This window comes from Macaca nemestrina, chromosome 15, assembly GCF_043159975.1.
Source record: "Macaca nemestrina isolate mMacNem1 chromosome 15, mMacNem.hap1, whole genome shotgun sequence".
NCBI classification, from domain to species: domain Eukaryota; kingdom Metazoa; phylum Chordata; class Mammalia; order Primates; family Cercopithecidae; genus Macaca; species Macaca nemestrina.
In genome coordinates, this window is record NC_092139.1 from 4488696 (window position 1) to 4501460 (window position 12765).

Here is a 12765-nt window from a genome sequence, read left to right on the forward strand (position 1 = left end):
GGATAAAGGCCCAAACTCCCGCCATGTCTGACAAGCTCCTGCATGGCTGCCCTGGGACCAGCTTCTCTAACCCTGACCCAGAACATACTCATTCTCTAAATATCAGCTATTCTCCGTTTCTTTCCTTCACCATGAAGTTCCTCCCTGTCTCAGGACCTTTGCACATGCTATAGCTGCTTCCTGGAACACTCTCTCCTACTACTCTCCACCCTCTGCCTCTTCCCAGGTTTTTTTGTTTTGTTTTGTTTTTTTGAGGCCGCGTCTCTTTCCTGTCAACCAAGCTGGAGTGCAGTGGCACGATTACAGCTCACTGCAGCCCTAACCTCCTGGGCTCAAGTGATCCTCCCACCTCAGCCGCCTGAGTAGCTGGGACTACAGGCACGCATCACCACACTCAGCTGGTTTTACATCTTTTTCGTAGAGAAAGGGTTTCACCATGTTTCCCAGGCTGGTCTCAGACTCCTGGGTTCAAGCTTTCCACCCGTCCCAGCCTCCCAAAGTGCTAGGATTACAGGTGTGAGTCACCCCACCTGACCACTTCACCCACTTTATTCTCATTTGTTACCTATCAGATTAAATGCCACTTCATTAGGGGAGTGTCTTCCAACCCCATTCAAACCACGCCAGTCCTGCCTGTTTACCCGACGAGAGCACCACATCCCTCCCTTCACAGCACACACAGTGGCAACCTGACACGCACTAGTTTAATTGTTTCGTTCCTTTCTGCCCTCCCTACTGCTCTGCGTCTGAATTTTTTGCTGCTCACTGTTATATCCTAGAAACTAAGACCTGGTGCATACGAGGTACCCAACAGCGCTCCGTGACCCAGTGAATGCACCAGGATCTCCGTTTAAGTTTATGCTATTATCGGCTACTGATAAGGCGGGCACGAACTTAGCTTGCAATAAGAGAACCCTAGCGACAGAGTTAATACAGGTGATCATTGTAAACTTAATTCAGGTGTTCTAAAACCAGGTCGTGGTGTGGCATGAGGTCCTAAATACTAAATTTTGTAGAGTGATATCAATCAGCTGGAGGTAGATTTAAAACAAAATTTTGGAGAGACTCAGAGCCAGGCTGTGGGAAACGTGCATGAAGGATGCTTGAAGGATGTGGCAATGATGGAAGGAAACTGCTGCAGGGAAGTGAGTGCCATCTTTGACCACCCAAAGGTCTGTCCCCCAGGATAGGTCAGGCATGTGCTGAGCAAGTAGGAAGCCTGGACTGTGGGTCAAAGTTTGGGAAATCAGATTTCAGACTAACACAAAGAGGAACAAGCACTCCCAGAGGCTGAAACTTTGACACTGTGTGATTGACAGCATCTTACCCCTGCTGGTCCTCATTTTTTACATCTGTGAAATGGGTGACGGTGTTTTCCATCCCACAGGTTATTGCAAAGATAAAACTAGAATAGATATGCAAAGTCGTGCTTTGCAAAGCACCTTGCACAGGAGGGCTCGCACCCATGCTCTTCACCTTTGTGTAAGAGGGGCCACCTTGGCTTCTTCTGAGCATCAGGCCTGGCCCTTATTCTTTGACCAGGATCAAAGAGGCAGCAGCAATTCCCAGCAGTGGGCTTTGGGATGAACAGGTAGAGAAGCCAAACACCCACCAACCACCACACTTCTGATCACTTTCTTTTTGCTTGTTGTGTTTTGGTTTGTACTTGTCATAATTACTGGATAGAGCTCAGTCGATATTTGTGCTTTTCAGGTAGCTTATCTTAAAACGGCCAGAAGGAGAAGGCATTTATATCTACCTCACAGTCTCAGGCCTTCCCGTCGATGGTGGGGTCTCTGGTCCAAGTCACTGTATCCTCATCCCCACTTTGCCCTCTGCAAATAGCTTCCATGTGACAATGTGCATGCTTGTGGGATCCTATGTTCAATGAAGTGTTCGTAGCATTCCCTTTGCCCCTAGCTGTGGATAAGACTTTATGTCCATGACCACCTGTTGTTCCAATGCTAATATTCAAGGGCACACCCGCTTCTGTATTTTTGGTTAATGCATACATTCCAACAGCAGAAAGTCCTCTCATCTCTGCAGTAATGGGTAAGTCTGTTGGTTGCAAAGATACCTCTTTTTGCAAAACCAAGCCTGTGGTTCTTTTAACACCATTAGTGAATGGAAATATGTTCAGCGTTCATTAGGATGTCAGATGCAGAACACTCAGTATCAAACAAATAAAATATTTATCTGTCATTTTGGAGTATAACAAATTAAGAGTTTATTTTCAGGAGGAGCAAATGGCATTAATACTCCTGACTACAACAAAAATGGTAACAGTAAGTGACGTTTACTGAGCACTCGCTTGGTGCCAGTCATTTTGCACACAACACCTCAGTTCCTTATACACACAGCGGGAGCTGCCCAAGTTGCCTGGCTTGTAGCTGGGGGCCTCAGGCCACGGGCCAGGCCCAGGCTGACCTACAGCTGCCCCCTACTCTGCCTCCCACACAAGCTGGTTGTTTTCAAACACAGCCAGCTGTAATCAAACTAGAACACCTTGAATAAATCATTAGTCATGGGCGTTCAGTTAAGTTTTTGTTGATGATTTTTCCCTGCTCCATGCATTTTTTAGTACTTAGCCCTTAGACAAATGTGTCTCCTTTGTTGTTGAGGAATTAAATGTGATTATGAATGTATGATTCTGATTCTGCTCAGGGACGTTCGGTGAAAGCCCACTTGTACGTGTCCTCTTTCTAGGGGTTGAGCAAACAGGCCAAACCCTCATGCCTCCCTCATGAGACTCACAGCCAGGGTCAAGAAACTCAGCCAAGGCTTAACACAGAGCACACAGAAGCCTTCAGGGGAACAGGCTGGGTGTCAGGGCACACACATCTGTGCCTGGGTCATGACAGGCCGTCCCTCTTGGGGCAGCATGTGAAAGAGCCCACTGGGGTTACAGGGTAGACTCACCCCAGATGGCCTCCTAGAGCTCCAGAAATGTATGCCATCCTGGGTGGACTCAGAGGATACGGTCCTTTCTACAAAGAGCAAACGCAAGAGCTGGGGTTGGAAGACGTAACCTGAAGGGATATATTAATTTGTTCTCACACTGCTAATAAAGACATGCCCGAGACTGGGTAATTTATAAAGGAAAGAGGTTTAATTGACTCACAGTTCAGCAAGGCTGGGGAGGCCTCAGGAAACTCACAATCATGCTGAAAGGCAAAGAGGAAGTAAGACATCTTCTTCCCAAGGCTGCAGGAAGAAGTGCAAGCAGGGGAAATGCCAGATGCTTATAAAACCATCAGATCTCGTGAGACTCACTCATCATGAGAACAGCCTGGGGGAAACTACCTCCATGATTCAATTACCTCCACCTGGTCCTGCCCTTAACACATGGGGATTATGGTGATTACAATTCAAGGTGAGATTTGGGTAGGGACACAGAGCCAAATCATATAAGGGGTGAATGAAAAAAACAAAGAAATAAAGATCTATTAATAATTCATTGCTTACAGTGTGATAAGCCTAACCTTGCATCTTCAAACATCTAATTATCTCAGTTTGCTTTGAGGACAGCCCTATTAGAAATCTCTTAGTGGGTCCATTTTACAGTTAAAGAAACTGAGGCTTAAAGAAGCTAAGTAACTTTTGCAACGTCTTGCATCCAACTTCACGTGTCAGGTCTTCTGACTCCAGATGCTATGCACACAGGGCACCATGTGAACAATAGCATGACCCCAGACATGAGAGGGCTCATCATGGGGCCCAGTCTCTGCAAGGAGTCACATAAAGAAACAGGCTTACACAATCACACCTCTGAACACTCAAACAAAATTTAGATCATTTCAATTTTTTGTTGGAGTCTCTCAAAGAACATCAAAGAGAATGCAATTCATAACCCACAGTAAGGCTTTTATTTCTAAATCCCTATTCCACTCACTCTTGGTCTCCCCCATACCCTGTAGCTGCCTTTGGAATTCTTTCTATCCATCTCCCTCTCCCAACATTTTCCTCTCAATCTTCCAATCCCACACGATTCTCCCAAACCGAGTACCTTGCATCATTAGTTGTCTCCCCTGTCTGATCCTCTCTCTGTCTCTTTTTGTTTTCCAGTGACCAAATATCCATAATCACTTTTAACTCAATTACTCAGATCCACCTGTCTCCCTCCACTTCTCCTGTCTTTCTACCCATTGTCCTCAACCCAAACCCAAGCTGGGGCCTGAAACTGGCAGAGGATAGCCCAGCCCATCTCAAGCCTAGGGGGAGGGGACATAGTCAGTTCTTCAAAATGGATTTCTTCTGAAGTGGCTGATAAAATTTGAATATTTTCTCCCAACCAAATCTCATATTGAATTGTAATCCCCAGTGCTGGAGGTGGGACCTGCTGGGAGCGTTTGGGTCATGGGCATGGATCCCGCATGGCTTGGTGCTGTCTTTGTGATAGTGAGTGAGTTCTCATGACATCTGGTTGTTTAAAATATGTGGCACATCCCCACCAATCTCCCTCTGTCTTGCTCCTGCTTTTGCCATGTGATGTGCCTGCTCCCCTTTCACCTTCTGCCATGATTGTAAGCTTCCTGAGGTCTCACTAGAAGCCAAGCAAATGCCAGCATCATGCTTCCTATACAGCCTGCAGAACCATGAGCCTATTAAACCTATTTTCTTTATAAATTATCCAGTCTCAGATCTTTCTTCATAACAATGCTGGAATGGCCTAATACAGAAAATTGGTACTGAGGAGTGAGGTATTGTTATAAAGATAACTGAAAATGTGAAAATGTGGAGGCAGCTTTGAAACTGGGTAATAAGCATATGTTGGAAGAACTTGGAGAACTCAGAAAAAGACAGGAAGATGAAAGAAAGTCTGGAACTTCTTAGAGACTGGTTAAATGGTTATCACCAAAATGCTGATAGTGATATGGACAGTGAAGTACAGGCTGAGGAGGTCCCAGCTGGAAATGAGGAATTTATTGCGAATTTGAGCAAAGGTCACACATGTTATGCCTTAGCAAAGAACTTGCCTGCATTCGGTTCACTCCCTAGGAATCTGTTGACTTTTGAGCTTGAGAGTGAGACCTAAGGTATCTGGTGGAAGAAATTTCTAAGCAGCAAAGCATTCAAAAATTAATCTGGCTGCTTCTAAAATAGCCTAAGCTCAAGTGTGGGAGCAAAGAAATAACTCAAAGTTGGAATTTATATTTAAATAGGAAGCAGAGCATAAAAGTTTGGAAAATTTGCATCCTGGCCATGAGGCAGAGAAAGAAAAAGCTTTCTTCAGGAAAGAAATTGAAGTGGTTGTAGAGCAACCACTTGACAGAGAAATTTACTCATAACTAAAAGGGAGCAAAGTATTAGTATCCAACATAATGGGGGAAAGGCCTCAAACGTATTTCAGAAAACACCCAGGCAGCACCTCCCATCACAGGCCCAGAGGCCTAAGAAAAAATAACGGTTTCACAGGCCAGACCAGTGCCCCACTACCCTGCACAGCCTCAGGACAGTGCATCCTGCATTCCAGCTGCTCTGGCTCCAATCATGGTGTCAGTCATGGCTCAAAGGGCCCCAGTTACAGCTTGGGCTGCTACTCAGGAGAGTGTAAGCTGTAAGCTTTGGTGGCTTCCATGTGGTGTTAAGCCTGTGGGCACACAGAGTGCAAGAGTGAAGGCTTGACAGCCTCTGCCAAGATTTCAGAGGGTGAATGAGAAAACCTGGGTGCCCAGGCAGAAGCCTGCCTCAGGGGCAGAGCCCTCACAGTAACCTCTACTAGGGCAGTGTGGTGGGAAAATGTGGGGTTGGAGCCCCCACACAGAGTCCCCACTGGCGTACTGCCTAGTGTAACTATGGGAAGGGGGCCACCATCCTCCAGACCCCAGAATGGTAGATCCACCAGCCGCTTGCACCATGCACCTGGAAAAATCACAGGCACTCAATCTGTGAGAGCAGCTGTTGGGGCTCATCCATGAAAAGGCCAGAGGAGTGGAGCTGCCCAAGGCTATGGGAACCTATCCCCTGCACCAATGCGCTCTGAATGCAGACTATGGAGTCAAAAAAGAGATTATTTTGGAGCTCTAAGATTTAATAACTGCCTTGCTGGGTTTCAGACTTGTGTGGTGCCTGTAGCCCCTTCCTTTTGGTTGATTTCTTCCTTTTATAATGGCAATGTTTATGCAATGTCTGTACCCTCATTGTATCCTGGAAATAAATTACTTGGTTTTGATTTTACCAGCTCGTAAGTGGAAGGGGCTTGCCTAGTCTCAGATAAGATTTTGGGCTTTGGACTTTTCACTTCCTGCTGGAACAAGTTAATACTTTTTGAGACTACTGGGAAAGCATGACTATATTTTGCCATGTGAGAAGGTCATGAGATTTGGGAGGGGCCAGGGGAGAAATGATGTCGTTTGGATATTTATCCCTGCTGAACTCTCATGTTGAATTGGAATACCCAGTGCTGGAGGTGGGGCCTGGTGGGAGCTGTTTTTGGATCATGGAGACAAATCCCTTCTGGCTTAGTGCTATATTCATGATAGTGACTGAGTTCTTGTGAGACCTCATCATTTAAAAGTGTGTGGCACCTTCCCGCCAACTCTCTCTCTCTCTCTTGCTCCTGCATTCATGATGTGATGTGCTTACTCCCCCTTCACCTTCTGAGATGATCGTCAGCTTCCTGAGGCCTCCCTCAGGAAGCCGAGCAAATGCCAGCACCACGCTGCCTGTGAAGCCTGCAGAACCATGAGCTGATTAAACTGTTTTTCTTTATAAATTACCCAGTCTCCAGTATTTCTTTACAACAATGTAAGAACAGCCTAATAACAGGGGGTGGGTGACAGAAAGCAGGTGACAGACATGGAGAATGCTTTCCTTCCTGACCCATCCTGAGGACAACCCTGTCGACAGGAGGTTGAAGGACAAGTGGGACCAGCCGCAAAGCTCCATCCATCCAGAGGCAATCCCTGGAGGCTTCCTGGAGGAGGAGATCTTTGAATTATTTGTAAAGTGTAGGCAGCATTTAGGTAAGAATAATAAAAAATAAAAAGGACACAGAAAGGTGGGGAACCATGGAGTTAGCTGTCATATCTCCACTCCCTCTGTAACCTGAGTCAACTAACCTGAGTCAGTTGAGTGAAATATTCAAACCTTAACGACCTTTTTAAATCTTTGATCTGGGTCTGAAGAGAACTTGAGGATAAGACAATACTCACATTTCCATCACAGGTTGTTGTTCTTATCAGAAGTACCTATTACCCAACATGAAACAACAAGCTAACATTGGATGGGAAAATGAGTTTCTACTTCATAAATACATAATACAAGCAGTTACAGTTTTTAATTGACTTATCTCAGCAAATTGTTTCTACTTTTATGTTAAAAAAAAGCTATATTCTGCTTCTCATTTAATTATTGCAAGTTTTTATTAGAATTATTGACAGAATTCGTAACTAGAATTTGAAACACCCTTTTATCCTTCAAGGGACATAGAGTGCAGGACCACATTTGTCACCAGAATGAGCCTTTTGTTACACTTAACAAGCACTATGGTAATTGGAAGGTGATGGCTTATTGGATGGAAAGCATGGGTAGGCACTGCTAGCCGATTCTGTTATCTCTGCCGAAATACCCTCTTCTAGAAACCTGAGAGCACAGTGCTGCTGCAAAGACCCCCAAAGCTGGCCTCACTGGGGACAGGTCAGTGGCCACCTACTCCTCCAGAATGGCCACTGTACCTAGAGGGATGCCAGGGTCCCGGTTGCTGGCCATGCTGATGTTTAGTCACTGGACAAAAGATCTAAATGTGAAATCCCAGGCCAGAAGCAGGACCCAACTGGGGGCCACAGAAGCAGAGAGTGGGGTCGGAGGGAGAACTTCTGGAATGGACTTCATTGAGAAGTTCCTAGGACCAGTGCTGCAAATATCCTGGGGCCAGGAATTCGGTGGTTGGCCTAAGAGGCCAGGGACGGGGAGACAGGCAAGCCACAACCACAGTCAGTCCCATAACCCAGAAACAGTGACTCATTCACTCTTTCCTTTATTCTTCTCTCTCCTCCTTCCTCCCTCCTTCCACCTCCACTTCTTCATTCTCTCTCTCAGCTTTCTTCCTCCTTCTCTCCCTCTGTCCATACTTCCTCCTCCTCCTTAACCTCCCCCTCCTTTCCTCTCCCTCCCTCCAATCCTCCTCCTGTTAACAGTAGAGGGTCTTGACTACAAGTTGTCCAAGTTATTGGCATTTTGAACAAAGTATCGGACAAATGCACAAACAAAGCAATAAAAGTATGAAGCAACAAAACCACAGATTTATTGAAATCAAAGTACATTCCACAGAGTGGGAGCAGTCTCAACTAAGCGGCTCAAGATCACAGGTTACAAAATTTTCTGGGATTTAAATACCCTCTAGAGGTGTCCCATTGGTTACTTGGTTTACACCCTATGTAAATGAAGGAGTGGCCTGTGACCAGTCTGATTAGTTTCAGAAGGTGACCAATCGGAGGCTGAAGTGAACGTAGAAAGTTATACCGTATGCAAATGTCTGGTGGTGGGAGAGGACCAATCAGAGGCTGAAGTAAAGTTACAAAGTTACACCCCTATGCAGATGAAAACTAGGCCCGTGTCCAGTTTGATTGGTTGTGGGAGGGAAGCCATCAGAGGTACTTTCCATTTCTCGTCTGCCATGCAGAAAGGGGGTGGGGATTGCAAAGGGAGTAGCTTCTATTCTTTTGTTATGTGGAACGTTGGGTTTTTCCTTTTGATTTAGTTCTAGGAAGTCAATGTGAATTGGCCTTAGGTTCCCTGCCCCCAGTCCCTATTTTCCTGCCTCATTTCTCCCCGCTGAGAGAGGGGGAGATGGCCGGGGGTGGTGTCTTTACCTGGAACTGACCGGAAGCCTTGCTGCATGATTATCTGAAGCTTGGTGGTCTCCAGGCAAGAGGAAATGAATTTGGTTAAGAGATTTAACAAACATGGTCCAAAAACCAAGGGAAGTATCATCATTAATGAAGGGCCAGCCAAAGGAAGGAGCCAGGAACCTCAACTTAGCATTTTTGATCGGGAGTCCCATGACATGGACAGCTGCTGTGATATATCGGAGGCCCAGTTAGCTAATTTTTCTGGGTGGCATTCCTTACAAATCCTGATTGGTTGACATAAAGGCAGCATTCTTCCTCTAGGAAAAAGACATAAACCACCTTTTTTAGCATTAGGAGATCCAGTCCCCTCCTATTTTGTAAAGTGACTGCTGCCGAGACGTCTACCTGATTTTGTAAGGTGATGATACTTTGGGCAATGCATCCAAGCTTTCCATAAAATCCTGGGACAAGCATTGATAATAGGATAGGGAAGTTGCAAGCCCGCTAACTTCTGTTCCTATTCCAGCTGTTACGCCTAGTTCTACCAAAAGGGGTATGAGCTGACTGGTTAATTTGTGCCTGGAAGTTGCAGTCAAAGGCAAAATGAGGAATTGGTTATTGAGAACTATATTAATTGCCAGGGTTAAATAAACAAGTGTACAGGTTCCAGTCCAACTGGCTGGTAAACACAAGTAGGAACTAGTTCCACACAGGAAAAAAAGCTCCTTGTTGTTCAAGACAGAAATTGTTTTCTGTGATGAACATGTGGGTTAGCTTGCCATTTTTGTTTTTCCAAGTGGTTAAGGTCCCTGCTAAGATGGCCCCAGTTAAAGGCTGGAAAGGACCTTGGGAAGTATCCTGAGTCGCCCCAACAGTTCTGTTTTCCCAATGGAGTTAGTTACACTTAGTGTCCTCCAACAATCACCCGAAGCTATTTTCATACTGGGAAATCAAAAGGCAACCAGATATCTGAGGATCGGTACAGTCTTCCCAAGGGAAAATGCGAACACAGCTAGTGGGCCTACTTGACAGTACTTAGACTGTATATCCTTTAAAGTGCCCTTAACTCAGGATGATTTCCATGAAAACCACACAGGTTTTCTAAATAATAAAGTTTGGGTAACTGCATAGCTTACATGATTATGTGAGGGATTAATTTCCAGGGTGCAGTTGTATTGATGACTTTTCAAGGTTTCCAGGGCCTGACAAAAATTGTAGCTTCTCTTAATACAAAGTGGCACCTGGAATTTTAGTTCTGTGTATGTTGATATTGGCCCCCAAACGGGTTTCTAATGGGATATATCCCCAGAAAGTTTGTTCTGATGAGACTAGAGGAGGTTTACTGCTCATACTGTCATTCTAACCCTTGCCATTTACATAATTTTGAAGTCATATAAGTCATCCAGGCTCATTAATTTGAAAGGAGTTCCTCCCTTGTAGTTAGGAATTATAGGTTATTTTCTCAAGGGCCCACAATTGGGCTGGGATTGAGATGGCAAAGTATTTGGATGATGATGGAGATAAACAAAGCCAACAGTCCTCTGCCAGAGTGGGGCTGGTGGTATTTAACAGTCTTTCCAGTAAATTTAAAGTTCTTAATAAATACCCAGAATCCATGAATTGATGGAGAGGTAAAGAGAAACTCTGTTGTAAAATAAAGCTGATTCCCATATGCATGGTCCCAGTATACACAGGCTATGGATGACTATTATGGAACACAAAAAATACTTATTTGTTATTTTGTTCTATAGAATGGGCACTTTGGGGTGGTGGTGGTGGATACCTATCCTGCCAGGAATGATTGTTATAAAAATGGATTACAACATTTTGCTTTGCTTAATTATTAGAAAGGAAGTGATTCCATCTGTTTGGAGGAAAGAAATTAATTGTAAAAATATAACAATGGCTACTATTATCCAGCCTGCAGCAACTGTGCTGCAAAGACACCAAGGAAAGTTGGGAAGTATTTACTTATCTTTTGACTGTCTTTTAAACAGATACTTCAGGTCTTCCACAGGCTCACAGGCGTACTGGCTGATGGCAGCTTCAGATTCCAGGTCCGGGGCTTCAGTTATCTCTGGCTTGACCCTGGAAAGATGTATCCAACCATCTAATCCTAGTACTTTGACCACAGAAGGCATGACCAATCCCACTGAAAATGGTCCCTTCCATTTGGGTTGCAATTTTTGAGCAGGTGATCCCTCCTTCCATGTTTTAACAAGTACATTATCTCCTGGCCTGATTTTGGGTTGCTGGTTAGTTCCTGGTGTGAGGAGTCTTTGAGTTCCAAACTTTTATATAGCCTGCTGAAATTGTCCTAGGTTAACTAAGTATTTTATTAGGCTGGCCATTTCTGGATCAGTAATGAATCATTAGTTTAAAATGGCCTTCTGTATAACATTTCATGTAGGCTCATACTAATTTTTGCTCTAGGGGAATTATGAGTCCTTTAGAGGGCTATGGGCAGATAAGCTGACCCAAGTTTGTGATATTTCCTGACTTAGCTTAGCTAAAACCTGTTTTAGAGTTTGATTAGCTCTTTCCACTTTTCTGGAGGGTTGAAGTCTCCATGCTGAATTTAAATAGTATTTGATTCTGAGAAACTTAGCAACCCCTTGAGCTTTTTGGGAGACAAAAGACGGCCTGTTATCACTTTGGAGGCTTTAGAGTAACCCAAACTGGGGGATTATTTCCTTTAAGAGAACCTTTATAACTTCACTAGCCTTCTCTGTTCTGGTAAGGTAAGTTTCAATCCAGCCAATAAAGGTGTCTACTAGTACTAGCAAAAACTCGGATCCTTTGCAAGCTAGCATATGGGTGAAGAATAATTATCAGTCCTCCTCTTTAAGTTTAGCCAATGTGTTCACACACAGAATCTCTTTAACAATTAATTTTTAATAAACCTTCCACAACTCGTTCAAGCCTCTAGATTTTTCCTATCTCACTTAAAACAATCCTTTAACTAAACTTAGGCAAAAATCCACATTCCCATGACTTTTATCAAATGTATATTCTACTTTTCTTACACAAGTCCTCTTCATTACTTACACAGACCATCTATGACATGCTTGGACTTTCTGACTTGTCCTAAACATCCCTCGTTTTAAACAACCAGACATTTTACTTTAGGACAAGCATTTACCATACACGATCCTTTCTCATGCAAAGTTATTGTCTCTACAACCTTTCATACCAAAAACACATCTTCATATACATAATGTTCTTCACATCTCTCTCCCCTATTTACTGGTTCTTTCCTACCTTGTTTCATAAATAACCCCTTTTTAAAGTCCATAATTTGAATTAACTTTTAGATAACTTCTAAATTACACAAAATTACTTTTTCTCTCACTAATAGCACATCTTTTGGCACATTTTGTATACAGAATTATGTATTAACTAGAATTCTTATCCTTAGTAACCTTAAATTTTAGTGAAACCCTAAAAAGCAAAAAATCCTGAACTATCAGATATGAGCATTTTATAAACGAGAACAATTCCACACTTTTAGAAATATATTTCCCCATATCTAGACCAGCACTGTTTCTCTAATGTTCAGCTCAGGAATCAGGCATCACAGATTCTCAAAAAGCATTTACTCAGAAAGTAAGGGCGTGTCTGTACCCACCTGCCCACCCGCTCACTGAAAAAAATTTAAAACACCTTTTGTGACATCATATTTATCTCTATTCTGGAATACCAGCTTCCACAAACTTCTTATCCTGCCAGGGGTTTTCTCTCCCCTGTAAATATTTTATGAGGTCAGGAAAGGCACAGGGAGGTTCTGAAGTTGGGAGGGGCAGTTCCACATGTGCCTGACATTGTCCCATGAAGCATTTTGGGGGCTCACAAGGCCTACAGATTCTTAGACAGTGAATCTGTGACTTGTGGTCTATTTCACAGGGTCATCAATTAAATCAAGCAGAAATGAAATGTAAATTGCTGGGCAATTTACGCCTTCTGAGGGAAGTGC

At 43.9% G+C, this 12765-nt stretch overlaps 2 long non-coding RNA genes across 12 annotated transcripts in view; both read right to left on the bottom strand.

Moving 5' to 3' along the window:
* Positions 1 to 5304, bottom strand: part of LOC139358416 (uncharacterized) — a 35512-nt gene extending 30208 nt beyond the window's left edge. Inside the window, exon 1 of the long non-coding RNA XR_011613186.1 lies at positions 2920 to 5304. This is a non-coding gene — a long non-coding RNA (uncharacterized lncRNA). The remainder of the gene's footprint in view (positions 1 to 2919) is intronic.
* Positions 5305 to 8223: 2919 nt separating this feature from the next.
* LOC112424728 (uncharacterized) overlaps positions 8224 to 12765 on the bottom strand; it is a 264486-nt gene continuing 259944 nt past the window's right edge. For all 11 annotated transcript variants that reach the window (XR_011613196.1, XR_011613189.1, XR_011613191.1 and 8 more), the window contains one exon: positions 8224 to 10880. This is a non-coding gene — a long non-coding RNA (uncharacterized lncRNA). The remainder of the gene's footprint in view (positions 10881 to 12765) is intronic.